This window comes from Siphateles boraxobius, unplaced genomic scaffold, assembly GCF_051911475.1.
Source record: "Siphateles boraxobius isolate OS27281-9 unplaced genomic scaffold, OSU_SipBor_1 15, whole genome shotgun sequence".
NCBI lineage: Eukaryota > Metazoa > Chordata > Actinopteri > Cypriniformes > Leuciscidae > Siphateles > Siphateles boraxobius.
The window spans coordinates 1316267-1336852 of record NW_027508755.1 but is presented as its reverse complement, the minus strand read 5'-3'; the positions used below and the strand labels follow the sequence as shown (position 1 = coordinate 1336852).

At 40.6% G+C, this 20586-nt stretch overlaps 1 protein-coding gene across 1 annotated transcript in view; it reads left to right on the top strand.

Moving 5' to 3' along the window:
- The first annotated feature begins 3698 nt into the window (after positions 1–3698).
- The window catches only part of LOC143738601 (sterile alpha motif domain-containing protein 9-like), a 34608-nt gene continuing 17720 nt past the window's right edge, over positions 3699–20586 (top strand). The window contains exons 1-2 of the mRNA XM_077230593.1: positions 3699–3787; positions 3884–3976. The gene's annotated coding sequence lies outside the window, so the exon portion shown is untranslated. The remainder of the gene's footprint in view (positions 3788–3883; positions 3977–20586) is intronic.

Below are 20586 nucleotides of genomic sequence, written 5' to 3'. Positions count from 1 at the left end.
CTCAGAAGCGTTATTTACTGAAAGCTACTAAGGTAATTAAGTTTATTAAATGCATTCACAATATGTAGGCTACACATTCATTAGTGATCTTATGCCTAATACAGGGCCGTAGACAGGGCTTTATAATCAAAGAGGTCCCCAATTTGAGGTTGGTAGGGGGTACAATTTTTTTATTTCTCTGATGTGCATTTCAAGACTGTTATGCTGCGTTCACATCGGACGCGAATAGCGCGTCAAATTCTAGTTATACGCTTGACCACTTTGAATCCATTCGCGCGTCAAGAGCGAAATTGACGCGCGTAAACACAATCGAAACCCGTTGGCGGCCATCTTTTTTATCTTGATCGAGCATTCACCGAGAGAGTCACAGCTCTGTATTTGATCTGGAGAGCAGAACGGCGGCGTAGGGGTCATCGTCGCCGTATTTGTGTCCACCTGACCTTTCGACCCAGTGTGGCGAGTTTCACCATTTGCTCGCTCCAGGAGCTGCGCCTGGATGACGGCCGCTTTCAGCGGTACTTCCGCCTGTCCCGCGCCCAGCTTGATGACCTGTTGTCCCGCATCGGAGCGAGGATCACCCTCGGCCTCATCCACCTAATCTGTCATTTATTTTTGTTTTGATGATGGAGCCAGCCTCCAAAAGTGATTAATCTGTCCTGTGATTTTTCTCTCTCTCACACACAACACTGTCCAGACATGAACTTATAATGCAGTATGTTTGTCTTCATATTATAATATTATTTAATATAATCTAGATATGGAATAAATAGCATTCAATACAAAATGAATGTCTATATATTGAAATCAAGTTTTATGTGATAAAATAGTTGCTTTGTTGTGCATTAAAACCATTACAAAATAATGTATTGAAGCATCCAGATACTTCACCACGTGACAGCAGCAAGCAGCTAGGCTCCTGATTGGTTAACGCGGCGCGAATTGACGGCAAAGTTCAGTTTTTTCAACTCGGGCGGCAGACGCGAATTCGCGTCAAACGCGTGAATGCACAAAATGCACCATTCGCGCGTAACGCGCCAGACGCTCAATTCGCGCCATTCGCTCGAACTTGACGCGCGAATGAGGCGTATTCGCGTCTACCGCGCCGTGCTCTACGCCTCATTCGCGGCGCAGGAATTTTTTACGCGCGTAACGCGTCTTTGCATTGACTTAACATTGAAATCACTCCCGCCTGACGCGCTATTCGCGTCCGCTGTGAACGCAGCAAATTCGCGCTCAGCAGCGTCTGTGAACATAAAGCCCGCCTACTTTGATTTGATTGGTGATCTCAAATATTCTGACATTGACGAGCAGTGACAGACCAATGAGGCTAAGATGAACACACACACACACACACACACACCCTGTCCTCTGTTTCTGACGTGCTCTCTGCGCGGCGCCGCTGCGGATTGAAGATAGCCTGGGAAAACCCAGACAACTTCCGGCAAATTTAGATTTGCTCTGAAAGTTAGTCTGGCAAAGAGCTCATTCAAACCCATTTCCAATCCGTCGAAATCGAGGCACCAATCAGAAACGTTGGGGCGGGCTTTACACGATGACGACAGCGCTGGGATTTTGAAGCAGATTTTGTAGCCTATGTAACGGAGGTCAGCTAGTAGTTGCTGTGCGAGTAAACCTCACTCCTCTGATCTCAATAGACGCTCTGGCGACAGATATTAGAGGCTGCAGTCTTTAGCCTCCTTGATAGAGCGCCTGACTCTCATGCCGGAGACTCGGGTTCGAGGCCCACTCGGAGCGGGTCGAGTGGGACCCGGGTGAAGGGGGGTTACATTGGTGCCGTGACCCGGATGGGAGTGAGGTTTAGGGGGGTGAGTGTAACGGAGGCCAGCTAGTAGTTGCTGTGTGAGTAAACCTCACTCCTCTGATCTCAATAGACGCTCTGGCGACAGATGTTAGAGGCTGCAGTCTTTAGCCTCCTTGTTAGAGCGCCTGACTCTCATGCCGGAGACTCGGGTTCGAGGCCCGCTCGGAGCGGGTCGAGTGGGACCCGGGCGAAGGGGGGTTATACCTACATTACAAAGATGGATGCCGCCATCGAACATCACTCGTTCAAATCAGCTATCGCGTCTGTTTTAAGCGATTTGAACGTTTCCTTTTTGTTAAAAACCGAGCAAAGAACAACACTCGGGAGATGTTTCTCCGCCGCTCTGCATACGTCATCTCCTTCATCGCTCTGATTGGTTTTAGGTCTATCCGCGACGTCCTTTGGTGACGCCCCTCTGGAAATGATTTGTCTATGACGCTTTGCCAGACCCTAACTCAGTTACAACTGAGAATGGTCTGGTTTTAACCAGGCTAGATTGAAGATGAAGAACGCGCTGAATCTGATTATAACAAGACTGAAGCGAACACGAATTTGTGTAGCCTACATTAACCACTGATTTTTAGGGGGGCTAGGCTGAAGCCCCCCTAAAAAGGGCCTAACGACGCCCCTGTTATTAACATACATCATATTTTATATGTTGTGACAGCTGAAATCACTGACGATGATCAATATATATTTACTCTGAAGAATAAGTGAATTTATTATACTGTTTTCCACCACACCAGAATATGGTGTATTGCGAGTGTATGTATCAGAGTGAATATATTCACTTTACTTGGATAATAAAAAACTTTTTGCAAGTTTATTTCTGTATAAAAATAGCTAAATATTTCTCTTTGCTTTCCCCATAGAGATTAACAGGTAACTGGATTAATATTTATGAATTTAGTAATTGAGGAATTTTGAGGATAAGCAATTCAATAGAGTCAATAATAAATCATTTTCCTATCAATTAGCTGCGATAATATAATGTTGTTTTTTTAGTCATCTTCATTTGGAGACCCTTCTCAAGCTAATTATAATGCATGTGATTATTTGTGATTTGTTTAACCTGTGTATTGGGCAATTACGTTTTTTAATTGTTTGCCAGCCCGAGAAATGACACTTGTGAAATTACGTAAAATATTTGTATTAAGGAAAATGTATTTATGATGCATCAGATTACATGAAAATGAGTAACACAATCATAAAGATGTCCTCATAAATACCGGATTTTTTTTACTATCGCGATATTTCATTCGCCATTAGAAAGGTGAGGTGTGTGTGGGAATACATATTTATTAATAGCCTACGTATCCTATTCAAGATCAGACTGTCATTTCCCCATTGCATCACATGAGGAACTAAGTGCTGAACACTGTGGGCATTAACTGGATGTCATCAGTTTAATGATCAGGTTAAACAGAGGCTTGTCTCTGTTCTTCCAACTGAGAGTCCACATGCACAATATTAACATGGAAAACCATGTGTTTGGTGATAATATCATAGGTTATGGATTAGGGCTGCACACATTTGAAAGCTGAGAAATGATTGTGATGAAAACTTTTTATTTTTAACTTTTTTTAAATTTTACTTTGTGTCCTTGTTACACGTTAAATGCACTTACTATAGTAATAACAGTAAATTATGCATAATTACATGCAACAAGCCTAATCCTAATTTATGGTTGGGTGCTTTATTATTATTATCAAATTATTATTTAACATTTTACTTTGTTTCGTGTTCTTTTCGGTTACTAATATTTATTGTATCTTTATTATTGTGAATTGTTGTTTATATAAAACATATTGACTAGCCCATACAGGAAACGCTTCCTTTCTTTCTCAGGAAATCGAAAGTTAAGAGCGTTGTTTCCGTGCCGGATATATCTGGCTTTGGCGGTAGCCTATCACACAGTGAAGTCTCGCGTTTGATAACTGCACTCTCACGCTCTTCGTTTATTGGGTAAACCTTGTGATATAAAAATATTTATCAACTTTGAATTATGTATTTTATTTACACTGGTGGTGTTCAACATTGCTTTAAATTCATTGTTCAAAGGTTTGTCCCTTTGGAAGATTCGTCTTTGATGGATGTAAATTTGGATGGAGGAGGCGGCTGAACTCCGGTCAGTTCAGGAGAGACTCGACGACTGTGAGTTTGTTTGTTTAATAATAAAATACAGTTTACCAAGCTTCGTATTTTGTAACTGCAGAACAGGGGGCGTTTATTCTATGGAGGGGTGCATCATCTGGGGACGGAGTCCGAGGAGTGGATTTTAAGGGGTACGGCGTTCCTGTTCAAACTGGTTAACGTTAGATTTTTTTTTTTTTTTTTGGCAAATAAAAGGGATTTCTATCTTGTTGCAATGTCGACTTTCGTGATTAGCGATAATATTATCTGCAGGTTGCAGCACACTGTTAAACCTTGCTTTAAAAACGTCAAATTCTGACTTTCCCTTACAAAAAATCCCATAGGAATCCTGAAGGATTGTGCAGAGATTATGCAGGAATCCTGCAAAACAGAATGAAAATCCCACAGGAGAGTACATTCCTGCAGGGTTTTTTATATGCCATAGTCCTGTAGGTTTGTCGACATACTGTCCTGTAGAATTGAATATGATTTTTTAGACACCTGAACGCAATCCTTTAGGTTTGTCCACTGACATGTAATGCAGGATTGCATAACATCCTATGAAATTAAAAGAGCCCTGCAGGATTCAAAATGTAGTTTGAGTTATTGATTGATTCATTAAATAAATAAATACGTAAATAAACTTAATTGGCACAATCGAAAAGATTAATTTACACACTTAAGGATTTCCAACAATTTATTACCTACCTTCACTAACTTACTAGCTAGCTAGCATACCGACATATAAGCAGTTGTAAGTGCCTCTTTTGAGTCATACAGCTATATAGTTAGTGTTCGTTTTGGATAAATCTGCAGTAATTTTAATCTTACATGGGATCCTGCAGAACAAGTTCAGTACGTGTTCCCTAAAACATGCACACAAGTACTTGTAACTCCTTATATAATTTTAAAACAAAAATATAATAAGTGTATTTCATTTACTGCTGAATATCTAAACACAAATGAGTACTAATAAAGCTAGAGCTAATAGCACTTTTATTTTGCAGAATGCATTTGAAACTGTATTGTAGAATTATCCCCACATTCATGTTAAAACAGTTTATACCACATATAAACTTTTTATTCAGTATTTGTCAATATTTAAGAAAACATTGCAAGTCTTACAATACAATCTGATACATACATGGGGGGGGGAAATGCAAAGACACATTGTACTAATTTACCAGTGTTGGCCTCAAACAGAGGCATACAGTAACCAAAGTCTCTATTAAACACTTGCTAAAAATAAACTTGATTATGAATATATGACAGATATATACAAATTACTGTACCATAGTTTACAGTAGTTAAATCAAGTCAAGTCACCTTAATTTATATAGCGCTTTTAACAATGTATTTTGTTTCAAAGCAGCTTTAGAATAAAGTTATTGTCCAGCTAAAGTTAGTTTTGATTGATTGATTGATTCACTTCCATTGCAAAGATCATTAGTTATTAATTCAGGGCCCTTTACACCTACCTTGTTTTGTCCGGATTTTCTGACTTTTCAGTTTGATCCAAATCAAACTAACAGGTGTGAAACCTCCCCTGGACCACGGTCCGGACCAAACAGACGAAATTTGGTCAGATGAAAAAAGGTAGGCCTAGTCTCGGTCCGGACTAAACTGAACAAAGGTTTGGTTCATTTCTAGTGTGAAAGCATTTTCAGTATGCTTCGGACTTTCAGACTATTTACAGGAAGTTCCGGTGGTTCCCGCAGGATTACTTGCAGTCTTCTCCTCCTTTCCTACCGGCGGCGATTAAATGTTGGCACAACAAGGACGTTCATTTGCCGAATTTGAACTAGCCTCGAGTAAAGTTGGTGCTGCATGCAGTAATGCCGTAATAATAACAGTATAGTGGCAGCGATATGCGTATGTTCTTCGTTCTTGTCAAAGTTACCCGGCGAATTGACAACACGCTGACGTCCGTTGACAAACCATACAAATCAATGTCAAGATCAGAGCCCGACCGCTATGGATTTTTGGGAGCCAATGCCGATACCAATATTAGGGAGTAAAAAAACCCAGATAACGGTATATCGGGTGATATTATTTTTGTGTATATTATAATAAAATAGCAATATTACTTATGTGTGTATTATAGTACAGAACCAGTCAAAAGTTTGGACACACTTTCCCGTTCATGTGTACAAACCTTTGACTGGTACTGTATATAGAATACAGTATAGTCAAATCAAGTCACCTTTATTTATATAGCGTTTTTTACAAAACAGATTTTTTCAAAGCAGCTTCACAGAGATAACAGGAAAATAGTGTTGTAATAATATTGTTAAATATAAATTTAAATGTCCCCAACTAAGCAAACCAAAAGCCAGTGGAATAAAGGAGAAGAAAGGCGAAAAGGCGACAGTGGCAAGGAACCAAAACTCCGTTAGTGACAGAATGGAGAAAAAAAACCTTGGGTGAACCCAGGCTCAGTCAGGGGTCCAGTCCTTCTCTGACCAACGAACCAACAGTGTATGATTATGATTTAGGCAGCATTATAGGTCAGAAGTCAGATTGGATCAGAACTTTCACAATATTTATCAAGTTTCATCTGGTTGGGGTCGGAGTCATCCCGCCGGCATGGAGACGAGTTTGTTGAGATGTCCATGAGGACTACACAGGGCTGATGAGGCTGGCACTTCAGGAATGCGTTGTCATCGTGTCCATGCAATGGTCCTTCATCAGATCTGGATATGGCCTAGATCCGTCGGATTGCGGTAAACCTCAGGATAAACAGAGAGACTAATATTAGCGTAGACGCCATCCTTCTTATGATGTACCAAGTACATCAGGATTTATGGGAAGTGTTCAAAGTTCCTGCTGATCTAAACTATGCAGCCTAACGTGAGAGAACGGCGCGAGGCCGGTGGCATGAGAGTTAAAGGTGCAGTGTGTAGCTTTTGGCGACATCTAGCGGTTCGGTTGCGAGTTTGCAGTAAGGGCTCAGCCCACTGCTCACCCCTCCCTTTCGAAGAAGCTACGGTGGCTAAAACGGGACAAACATCGTCGTCTGAGACAGCAGAGAATAGCCAGAGTAAACCAAGTTTCTGTACCACAGTCCATTATAAACCACATCTTGGATAAAGATTACAAAGCCATAGTCAGGTGAGGATCAAGGGTCTTAATACATAATATAATAATAGTCTCACGGACGTAACCAGCACATTCTCCCCACATAGCAAACCCATAATATAGCGAGGGAGAAGAACCACATGAAACTATGCAACTATATATTTTTTCTAACAGGGTAGTAAAAGTTTAGCTTGCTAATATGAGCTGTTACTGTGGCTGAGCTGGTTAAAGCGTTAAGCCTTTTTTATACTCGACGCGTCCGCATGAGCCCAAAGGTGCGTGCGGCAAAAATGACATGATTGTAACAGCGCGTGGGCGCCTCCGCATCCCCTAGACACCACTTACTATACACAATAGGCTTTTTTCTCTGATTTTGGAAACTCGTTCGACTTAAAATGCTTCCAAGATCGACGGGGTTGGTGATTCCTGTAACTGTTTTACGGTCAATGACAAGAGTAGCCTACTAATCAGCTGTCTCACGAACGTAACCAGCACATTTATCCCCACATAGCAAAGCCATAACACAGCGAGGGAGAAGAATTAAGTAACATGAAACGATCCAACTACATATTTACGCCACTGACCAGGGAAAAGTCACTACTCACGGTGTTTATGGCTAACTTCTTCTAGCTTTCTGCGGCTTCTCTTTCAAAGTAGTGACGAAACACGCTCTGTAACACTGTTTGTTCGCTGTCGGGTACGGTAGAAACATGACGTCACAATATGGCGACCTTCATAGAAGGGGATTCCCGCGCCTATGTAGATATAAATGTCTCACTCTAAGGTAATAAAAACATTACGGTTTATTAAGTAAGTTCTTTATACACCACTGAACGCATAGTTATGGATGTCATATTGCATTTCTGTTAATAGATACTCAAAATGTTTACACACTGCACCTTTAATGTATGACACCTGTGAGTTGCACCGATCTCGCATCTCTCACGGAGGAGTGGAAGCATAAAGGAGGAGCGACGACTGTGAAGATCGAGAGAAGAACATGCCTAATTTTACATTGTGTTTTGTTTCTGCATCCACGAGGGGGTGCTGGCGGATCCTTTTGTTTTTGTATTTGTTTTATTTTATTATTAAAATGTTAAATGTTCGCTCGTTCCCGCCTCCTTCCGTTAATCTTAAACCTCTTTAAACTGGTTGTCCCGGGAAGGAGGAACGCGCAGTCATAGAGTCCTCACCGCTGTGGGGAATCCGCGGTGCCATCGAGCATGATGGGCAGAGTCCGTCCATGGACGCTTGAGGCGGTGCGCTGGAGTGAGTTGCCGGGGGGACGGTCGAGCTTGGTGCCGGCTGCCTGGGTGTTGGAGGGAGAGGAGCCGGGAGTGGGGGACTCCTGCCGGCTGCCCGAAACCGGAGGAGCGGTTGCCGTCCACCAGGCAGTGGAGGAGTGTCGAGCCGTCCACCGAGGGCTATCCAGCGCCACCGCCAGACACCGCGGAGATCATCGCCCAGCTGGTGGGGGACCAGATGACAGCACGTTGTGGGAACCGGACCAAGTTTTTTTTTCTTTTTTTCTCTCCCCTCTCTCGGATCTGTCGCTCCTCATGCTTCCGTCTCTGTTTCCCTTGGCTCGTCGGTCCATACCCCTCAGGGATCGCAGCCGCCGCCGGGGGGGGGGGAGTAGAGCGCAGTCTCGTGGGTCCCTCAGCCTCGTCCTGCTTGCCACACTAACATTTAATTATAGAAATCAATAATGTGTTATGTGTATGCTAACCTAAAGAGATGTGTTTTTAGTCTAGATTTGAACTGACAGACTGTGTCTGCTTCCTGGACAATGTTCCAAAGTTTTGGTGCTAAATAGGAAAAGGATCTACTGCCAGCTGTCGATTTTGATATTCTAGGTATTATCATCTGGCCAGAATTTTGAGATCGCAATAGGCTTGAAGGACTATAATGCAATAAGAGCTCGCTCAAGTACTGAGGAGCTAAACCATTTAGCGCTTTGTAAGTAATCAGCAATATTTAAAAATGTATATGATGTTTAATAGGGAGCAAATAACCAGACTAATATGGTCATACTTCCTGGTTCTGGTAAGAACTCTAGCAGCTGCATTTTGGACCAGCTGTAGTTTGTTTATTAACCCCCTGAGGTTGGATGATGCGTGGGCGCGTCAACTCGATGTTTACTAAATGTTTCTATTAATATCTCCGCGATTGTGCAGCACACATAAATGGTTCTGATTTTGCCGTAATCGGTAGATTCTCAGCTTCAACGTCCTCATTCTCGCGAGATCATACGTGACTCACACAGAGAGCAAGAGGGAAGACAAAATGGTCGTTCACCTTGCGTGATTGGTGGGCTAGCTGGCCTATCTGCATTTTGTGTGAAACCAACCAATAGATGCGGTTGAAATCCCTAAGTACCCTCGCATCTCCTCACAGTGAGGAAAATACCAGCTGACATGGAGAGAGAAGCTTGATATGTAGTAGGAAGTTATTTTAGTCCTATTTTATCTCAGTCCCTCTAACATTTGGTGAAGGTAGAGTCAGTGACAAAACTTGTACTAAAAAACGATTTTTCAAAAATGTCACTTTAGACAATTATTATTCATTATCTACTATTTTAATCATATATTACACTAGTTTTGTGACGCTAAGACTTTGGGAAACCCATTTCAAAGACCAAAATAATTTGTCCACATGAGTAATGGTATGTTTCCACAAGAGATTTGAAGAATTTCAAAAATCTGACTTAAATTTTTCACCTTTTAGAGCCAGATTATCCCTCTCTCTCTCTTTACACAATGCTCTAGGACAAATGGGGAACTCACCAGTAAGAGAGCTGGGTTTTCTCTACACATTTTGATATAAAACATATGGGATTATGTTATGTAATTGCCTTTAAAAGGTGAATTTAATAAGATATGTAAAATCGATGGAAAAAGTGAAAAAATGCCTTTAGACCTCAGAGGGTTAAGCGTGCAGGGCAACCACCCAGTAGAGAATTACAATAATCTAGCCTTGATGTCATGAATGCATGAACTAATTGTTCATTTTTAATTGAGAGCATATGACGTAGTTTAGATATATTTTTAAGATGGAAGAATGTGGTTTTACATATACTAGACACGTGGCATTCAAATGAAAGATTGCTATCAAAGAGCACACCCAGGTTCCTAACCGACGAAGAAGATTTGACAGAGCAACCATCAAGTGTTAGACAGTATTCTAGGTTATTACGTGAGGAAGTTTTTTATCCAATAATTAGAATCTCTGTTCTTTTCAGAATTAAGTAGTAGGAAATTTCTAGTCATCCAGTTTTTTATAGGCTATCTGCAACGCATCCCGCTAATTTTGTGAATTGGTAAGTTTCGTCAGGGCGTGAAGAAATATAGAGCTGAGTATCATCAGCATAACAGTGAAAACTAATGCTTCCTAAGGGTAGCATGTAAAGAGTGAACAGCAATGGTCCTAGTACTGAGCCTTGTGGTACGCCATACTGAACTTTTGATCGATAAGACATCTCTTCATTTACTGCTACAAACTAGTAACGGTGAGATAAGTATGATTTAAACCATGCTAATGCAATTCCACTAATGCCAACATAATTTTTGAGTCTTAATGTTGTGGTCAATAGTATCAAATGCTGCACTAAGACACTAATAGAGAGATACAACCACTATCGGATGATAAGAGCAAATCATTTGTGACTTTAATGAGAGCTGTCTCAGTACTATGGTACTGTATAAATCCTGACTGAAAATCCTCTCAGATACTATTTCTTTCTAAACTGAAACCGTTAGTTTCAATAAAAAAACTACAGCTGGTCCAAAACGCAGTAGAGAGTTCTTACCAGAACCAGGAAGTATGACCATATTCGCCCGGTTCTGTCAACACTGCATTGGCTCCCTATTAAACATTGTATAAATTTTAAGATATTGCTGATTACTTTACAAAGCACTAAATGATTTAGCTCCCCAGTACTTGAGCGAGCTCTTAATGCATTATAGTCTATTGCGATCTCAAAATTCCGGCCAGTTGATAAGTTTGATACCTAGAATATCAAAATCGACTGCTGGCATTTTCCTATTTAGCACCAAAACTTTGGAACAGTCTTCCTAACATTGTCCGGAAAGCAGACACAGTCTTTCAGTTCAAATCTAGACTAATAACACATCTCTTTGACCTAGCATAGTATTTTAGAGTTCTATGATTCAATGTTAGTCTGCATAGATTAGGTAAGCCAGAACCGGGAACACTTCCCATAAAGTCTGATGTACTTGTTACCTTATACGAAGGATGGCTATGCTAATATTAATCTCTCTGTTTATCTCAAGGTTTACCGCAGTTTCATCTCCTGAAGTGTCATCTAGTCTCTCCCCTGTGAAGGCCTCCTTCCCTTCCCTTTATCTCTGTACAGATAAAATGTTGTCGGGATAATTCCGGTTCACGTGTCTACATGGAAGCGATACAAAATTCTGTATTATAAATTTTTCAAGGCTTGTACCTTGGAACCTATTTCATGGTTTGCGTTCTCGAGCCACCAGGCACTGTTTTGTGCAAATGAGCGGCCGTATCGCATTAAGGGTTTTCTGTTAGAATGGTGTCGTGTTAGCGGCCCCTAAGCTAATAACTAATGATCGTTGCGACGGAAGTGAATCTATCAAAACTAACTTTAGCTGGACAATAACTTTATTCTAGAGCTGCTGTAAAGCCAAAACAATCTCAGTTACATTAATTTCCTATTATCACTGTAAGCTTCTTTGAAACAGTCCATATTGTTAAAAGCGCTATATAAAAGAAGGTGACTTGACTTACAAAGGAACATAGTTGTGAAGATAGTGCCTTTCTAGAATCTTTGACAGAAAAGGTTGATTCAAGATCGGCCTGTAATTGACTAATTCTGCAGGATCAAGTTGCATTTTTTTAACAAGCGGATTAATCATAGCCAGCTTAAAAGTTTTTGGTACGTATCCTAATGACAAAGATTAATTAATGATATTAAGAAGAGGACCTATGACCTCTGGAAGCATCTTTTTCAATAGCTTAGTCGGTATAGGGTCTAACATACATGATGATTTAGATGATTTAACGAGTTCAGAAACTTCTTCCTTTCCTATAGCAATGAATGAATCAAATTCAAATGAGTCTCATGCGATACTGTAGTAGACGGTTGCATAGTTAAAATGTTCTCCCTGATGTGATCAATCTTGTAAGTAATGAAGTTCATAAAATCATTACTGCTGTGCTGCTTGTAAACGTCTGGGATTGAATATTTATTCTTTGTTAATTTAGCCACTAGGTCTGGGACGATACACCTATCTCCCGATTCGATACTATCACGATACTTGGGTGCCGATACGATATGTATTGGGATTTTTTTAAGAATTGCGATTCTACAAGTATTGCGATTTCTATATATAGGGGAAAGTTAAATCATACACTTACATAATGGATAAGATGAGTCATATTTACAAAAACAAATCACATCTTTCTGACTTATTTCAGAAGCATCATACAATACTACATTCTCTTGAATAAATTATTCAATAACAAATACATTTTTTAACAGTCACTTGTCGCCTCTTAGTGGCGAAACAATGTAATCGATAAATGCGTTATTTTAAGCACCAAGTTTCTATCAAAAGCTGTTTTTGATCGCTATCGTAGACATCAGTGTTCATATTTGAACTTTACACATTTATCCAAGTACCTCTATGATAATTTTAACTATAGCATCACAGAAATAATGATACTATGAGGTTGAAAAGACTTTTTGTGAAGCTGTTTCATGACAACTCTCTCCGGGTCAGCGCCAACACAGCTTTGAATGTTGCAATATGATTTTGTTAAAGTTTAATAGACAGACGAATTGAAAGATCGCGTGGGTGTTTGAATCGAGATCACCGTCTTTAAAAGATGAATCGTGGAGCTCTATTGTCTTATATCTCTCTCAGCATATTAGTAGCTCGAGGGCTTTTCAGTGCTTTCAGTCTCAAGTCTCTTCCACGTGTCCACTTGGGATATTACGTCACTCATAGATAACGACACATTTCATCCTCTGTTGAAACGAAAGTGGCTAACTTCTGTTAACCTCATCTACAAGCAAGGACAAAAATAAAGCAATTGAATTTGAATTAATATTGATTCTGAAATAAAAAAAATCAGTTTTAGAATTGCTATTTTAGATGCTATAGCTTGGTGAATCAATTTTTTTCTCCCAGCCCTATTAGCCACTGTTTCAAATAAATACCTAGGGTTTTGTTTATTTTCTTCTAATAGGGTTGAAAAATAAGCAGATCTAGCAGCTTTTAAGGCCACCTCTGTACGCAATCGTGCTCTCTACAAGAAATGCAAAAAAAACTCTAGTTATGTTTTCTTCCAGTTGCGCTCCATTTTTCTGGCTGCTCTCTTAAGGGCCTGATTGTGCTCGTTGTACCACGGCGTCGGACTCTTTTCTTTAATCTTCTTTAAGCGCAAAGGGGCATCTGTGTCTAAAGTGCTAGAAAAGAGAGAGTCAAAAGTTTCTGTCGCAATATCAAGTTCTTCTAAGCTATCTAGGATGCTGAGGAGATGAAACTGATTAAGAATTTTATTAATAAAGTGATCTTTAGTGGCAGAAGTGATAGGTCTAACATATTTGTAACACAGAGTCGACTTTGCAGCCTTGGCTAAATTAAGTATACACAAGACTAGATAATGATCTGAGATGTCATCGCTCTGCTGTAGAATTTCAACGGCATCAACATTGATTCCATGTTATAGGCTAATATTAGATCTAGAGTATGATTACGAAAATGAGTAGGTCCTGACACGTGTTGTCTAACTCCAATAGATGCCAATCCCAATGCATCTTTTTCGTTGTCTACATGTATATTAAAATCACCAACAATTAGGACTTTATCTGCAGCCAGTACTAACTCTGATAGAAAATCAGCAAATTCTTTGATAAAGTCTGTATGGTGCCCTGGTGGCATATATACAGTAGCTGGCACAAATGTCGATTTATCATTTACACTAGATAGTGTTACATTAAGCATCAACACTTCAAAACAATTATATTTGAAACGTCTCGGTTACGTATGTAACCCTCGTTTCCCTGAAGGAGGGAACGGAGACGTAGTCGACGTGTCGACTGATTGGGATCACACTTAGGAAGCCTGTCATCTTCATATACTGTTAAAACGAGCCAATGCACATTGGCGTGCGTGAAATGCATCGCACCGTGGCGCGGGTATAAATACGGAAGTGGATGCACGCACTAGTTGTTTTTCGCTGAGAAGCAGTGTTAATTTCGTTGACGAAAATAACGACGAAAATTATTCGTCAACGACATTTTTTCACAGACGAAAACGAGACGATAACTAAATAAAACCTAGTTTTGAATGACAAAGACTATGACGAAAATCTATTGACATTTTCGTCAACGAATAAAAACTAGACGAAAATGTTAGATAGTGACGATTTGGGAAGCGATCCGTCAGAACTGATCTCCTGCGTGTGTGGTAGATGCGCACATTTGTAGGCTACTGTAACGTGATCTACCATACATAGTCATAAAACGTTAAAAAATGTGAACGTCTGGGAGAATGAGTAGAGCAGACATATAGATCTCTGAATAAGAGTGAGGATGCAAAAAAGAGCTCTATTCGGTGCGGTTTTCTTTGCGCACACACCTAACCCCAACTGTGCAGTCATGCACAATACACCTACAGCGCGTGAGTAGGCTACTGAATTGAGCTCTCTTTCATGTCTGAATGGAGAAATACACAACAGTATGTCTAAATGTCCTTTTTGGAGAGTATTCATGTAAACTATGCTGGTTATGTCTTAAACTGTGAGTGTGTCGGATGTGCATCAGTGCAATTGTATCCGCATGTCATTGGACATGATCCGACGTCTTAAAGTGACAGTGGCAATAAACCTAATGCGGTCCGTGTCCTTAATTTTGATCAAGCAACAAAAGAAAAAGAAAAGCATTCACTGTTTGTTAATAGCTTTAATAAGGATTAATTATATTTAATTCATACAAATAAATATGTCTGCTTGAAAGAATAAAGAATGATGTGTAAGTAGTTATAAGGAATGAATATATCATTCATTGTAAAGAAGACTGTGTTGTACTTTAGGAAAAGTGGTTTTATTTCATTTTAAGATATTTTTTAAGTAACAGCAGTTAAATCTGTATCTGTATTGCATGTTCAAAATTAAAAATCATTCATATTAATAGGTTAATAGATGTTTTCTCCGGGAGTATATGGGTTTGGAAATTTTAGAGAAATTCTAAATTAATGCATTACAATTGAACTAAACCCATTATATTTTAGTCGACTAAATCTGTAGATTTAGTCGACTAAAATGTTATTGTATTTCGTTGACTAAAACTAGACTAAAACTAAAACAATTCAGATGACTAAAATATGACTAAAACTAAATTGCATTTTAGTCAAAAGACTAAGACTAAAACTAAATCAAAATTTGCTGACAAAATTAACACTGCTGAGAAGCCAAGCGTAACTCGGAGTCAGTGGTGGTCCAGCAATAGTGGCGACAGGGCTACGTCTCCGTTCCCTCCTTCAGGGAATGAGGGATACGTACGTAAACCGAGACGTTCCCTTTCAGTCGCTCACATTTAACGTATTGATTCAGATCCCAATTAAAATGCCACCAGTGCTGCCACCTTCCAGTGCCTAGACAAAAGCCTTCTGATCCCCCCGCATTATTTGAGCCGGAGAAGGGACAGGGCTTAGGCCAGGTTAGTCACTGCTGTCCCACAAGATCACTAGGAAAGAGTTCTCTTTCGTTGGAAAGGAATACGCAGCAGAAGTCACATCCTGCCCGAAGGGAGGTAATATGTTGAGAATAGACACATGGACTGGGCGGATGACCGAGCAGTACAACATATGGAATGTCACTGGGGTGGCTCCAGCCTTTGACGGGGGGGAGACTCAACCGGACAGTGACGGCAGAGCAGGTTCTACCAAGGGAAGACACGGGCTCGCCGCAGGGAGCCGTACTGTGGAAGAATACACATATGGGATCGCCGTAGGGATCACAACATATGGACCCAGCCTAACACAGGTTCCACCAGTGCATATGGTTCCACCAGTGCATATGAGTTAGGGCTGGGCGATATATCGCACGATATTGTTATGCGCATCTCGTCAGTAAAGCCGGTTCCTTGATTAGTAGTAAATCAACTTCACCTGCTTTCAGATGGAGCGGCATTTACTACAAAGAGCCGTAGTTAACTGACAAGCTGAGCCATATCGCATCAATATCGCGGACGTATCGCCAGCGATAATTAATGCGATATGGCTCAGCTTGTCAGTTAACTACGGCTCTTTGTACACAGCAAAAACTCCAGTGTTAAATTAACACTCCTGTGAGTGTATATGAGTCCACTCAAGAGTGTTAAAGTTAATGAGATAATTAAGTGATTAATTGAGTGATGATTGAGCATTATTGAAGACACCTGATGTTAACAAGCAGAATCACTGAAGGAGAAAATCTCAAATTGTAAACCACCGTTATGGCGATCATTGGTTGCTTTAGTTGGGCTCTTGAACCTTATATTATTAACTTTAGATTTTGTTTGGCTGATGTATCTGAGTTATATCTGCCAGATGAACAAAGAAAAAAAGTGATCTAATGGTGTTGGTTATATTATTACAATCATCATTTGAACTTTATGATTTTGATTTATGTTGTTGGTTACAGCATAACTGTGATTGTGAATAAATATCCAGAATTTTAGCTATAATATAAAGGATTTCTTAAAAGTTGTTTCTAAAAAAATAAAAATAAAAATCTTTCTCATAGGCACTCACAGACTTCAAGATTCAGTCTATGCATCTCAACAATGGTGACGAGCAGAATATTCAATTAGGAAAAGTAAATTACATAGAAAATTGAGATCATAATTTATTCAAATCGCAATGCATGATGGGAGCCATTAATGAGTTGTGATTGGTGGCAGCCACTGCAACATGCTTTATTATTGTCACCATTGTTGAGATTCACAGGCTGATTATTGATGTCTGTGTTTCTAAATAAATTTATTTGAAAGTGTTTTGATCAGATCAATGTTTATTAAATACTTTGGATTATAAGAAACATAACTATATTCATATATGCTGTAGAATCAAAAAGTTGTTGCCAACAAGTTAAAACAAACTATCTGAATAAGATTCATTTTCAGATCACAGCATGATTATGCCAGAACACAACCAACACTATCAGATCACACTTTTTTTGTTCATTTGACTGTTATAAATAAATAACAGCAGACAAACAAATTTAAAGTGAATGTATAAAGGTTAAGAGCCCAACTAAAGCAAACACTTATCGCCATAACGATGGCTTACAATTTGAGATTTTCTCCTTCAGTGATTCTGCTTGTTAACATCAGGTGTCTTCAATAATGCTCAAACATCACGAAATTAATCACTTAATTATCTCATTAACTTTAACACTCTTGAGTGTTAATTTAACACTGGAGTTTGTGCTGTGTAGTAAATACCGCTCCATCTGAAAGCAGGTGATGGTGATTTACTACTAATCAAGGAACCTGCTTTACTGAGGAGATGCGCATAACAATGTGATGCGATATATCGCCCAGCCCTAATATGAGTTATAGGCCTGGCTTCGGACGTTCAGCCACGTCCGTTGCCGAAGGGTATGGAGGAACTCAACAGGGTTTGGCTAATAAAGCGAACTCTCCTGGAGCAAGAATTGTGCACGTATCCAGTCCATAATGTCGGGAATGGAGCAGCAAGCAGACACTTCGAACCAGGCTTACAGTAAAACTGGCTTCATGTGAAGGGAGCCCACGGGAAGCAGCGGTTCGACACATAGGCTAGTTCTCTAGCGAACGTGATAGGTGTCGCCCAACCCCCAACTCTATTAACATCTGTTCAGCGAGGCACTCTGTGTCAATGCCTAGGAGGGAGCAATACTCTCACTTAGGAGGAGCCCAGGTCGGCACGTGCATCTTGGGAAATCACCTAGATGAAGGCAACCAACATGTAGTGGGCCAACCTCTGCTTGGAAACAGCCTTCCCTTCTACTGGTCTCCGTAACAGACAAGAGCTGGTCTGAGGTCCAGGCTTTGTATTCTGAGCACATATAACCGCAATGGAGCGGATGGACAGAGAAAAGCCAGGGCTCGGTCTGCCTCCTCCAGGGCAGCGCTTGCAGGCTCCGTAGGAGAGGTAGGAACCTTGGGCACATATCCAGCCCGGGGTCTCAGATTCTCATGAGAGTTAGCCGGCCCGAATTCCAGGCACGATTCATTGACCGAAAATGCATCCCTACCCTCTAGATCAGTACTTCTCCAAGTCCGGACACCAGTCCGGATCCGGACCCGGAGGGAATTCAATCCGGACCCGCATCCATTTCGTATTTCAAGAGCACTAATTGTGTAAGGGATTAAAAGTGTGGATTTCCTACTTTAATAAACGCATGTTAAAATCATTTGTTTATTTTTTTATGTATTTTTTGAGATGGTCCGAAATTAAAATGAAGGCGAGATATTTAAAGTTTTCCTCCGTGATTTAGTTGCCATGACATCCAGTGAACGTATGACTTTTGACGTAATCGGGCGCGACTCGACACTTCACCGCAGTAAGCATTTGAATGGGTGTGGAGGATGTCATTGTCCAGGAAAAGAAAAGTTGACGAAGAAAATAGAGTTTTGAAAGATGATTGGACAGAAAGGTATGCATTCACAGATATCCCAAGTCTCCCGGAAGTTCCAGGAGTCTCCCGCATATTGATAGCGGCTCTCTGATGCCAGCAAATTAGTTCAAATCTCCCTGAATCTAGAGCTTGCGAGCTCCAAACCGTGTAGCGTGCGCGGCAGAGAGGGAGAGAGCGAGAGACCTTACGTATGTTTGCAAATGTGCGTGTGTGCCTCATGAAGCGCATGTAAGCCCCCCCCCCCCCCCCCCCCCCCCCGTCAACAAAAACCGAACAATTGCCAACAGCCATTGAGTGAGGACAGTCAACTAAGTATCTCATCACTCCTGCGAACAGGAAGGGGCCTAGAGTAAATTACAGTGCTTGACATCGTACTTGCGAGTTCAAACACCTCTTTAAAGTTAATTTTAGTGATCTCCGACTGGCGAAGTCGAACATCATTAGTGGCGACGTGAATAATAATCGTAGAGAATTTACGATTAGCATTAGCCAGCACTTTTAAATTTGTTTTGATGTGATGCGCTTTGGTTCCTGGCAAACATGTGACTATGGTGGCTGATGTCTCTACATTCAACAGGATTCACAGGGGGTGTTTCACTGAGTGGCTAACAGAGAAGGCAATACTATACATGTGACACAAAGTGCAAGTGACAATAACAGGATAAGACATTACATTATTATGTTTGTTGACTGATCCTACTTACCACAGTTGTTTGATAGATTTGTAAAAGGCGCGAGCGAATAAAAAAAAAAGACGGCAAGCACGGATGGCAGGTGATAGGCAATATTATACTATATCTAATATATGTTGATGAGCAATTTATATTGAGCAATATACACAACAAGGAATGATAGTAAATAGAGATTCAAAGCAGAAAGCTATATGGTGCTTACAGACGCAAACCAGCAGGAAAGCAGTCAGGAGCAATCGATTGGCCAATCGATCGGAAGTAGGAAGATCTATCATGGGCAGCGTTACATTTTTCAACAATTTGAGTTATAGTAGCTCTTCTGTGTGATCGGACAAGACAGGAGAGCCTTTGCTCCCCACACAGTAAGCCTTCGGCGCCCATGAACCTGACTCTGGATCACTTGTTGTCCTTCCTTGCACCACTTTTAGTAGTACTAACCACGGGACACTCCACAAGACTTGCCATTTTGGAGATGCTCTGACCAGTCATCTAGTCATCACAATTTGGCCCTTGTCAAAGTCACTCACACCTTTTCACTTGGAACCCCATTTTTGTTCCAACACATGAAATTCAAGAACTGGCTGTTCACTTGCTGCCTAATTAATCCCACCCCTCGACAGGTGCCATTGTAACAATAATCAATGTTATTATAAGTTGCTTTGGATAAAAGCATCAGCTAAATCAGCTAAAATGTAATATACAATAATGTCATTTTTACTTGTTATATCAAATGTGATAATTGCTAGTACATTTAAAATGTCAAAATATGCTCCCCATACACTTAACCTGTTTTAAATGATATAACAATGTCATAATATTGTGAGATTTACACCATTATGGAAACAATAGAGAATGAATCGACATTCTCTGTGATCGATTCGCGCTTGGGTAGCATTTTTCGACAAGGCAGCACAAATCGTCAGGTTTGCCGGTCGCGGCTCGAGCTGCCCCACTAAACTCCAAAACGTGTTCACCTCACGGCAGCACATACTCTCCCCTGCTGATTCCATTGGGTGGCATAGCCCACACAAACACCTGTCAAACACAGCAATCTCTTTTTTCTTTCTGACAATGAGCATCGCTAATTAGTTGCGATTTAGCACACGCAATATCGTGTTCTGTTTGCAGATGCCAGCAAAAGCGCCATTGTGCCTGTGCAGTGTGTGCATCACACAGCTCTGATTAGGATTTCCTCCCCTCTCTCAT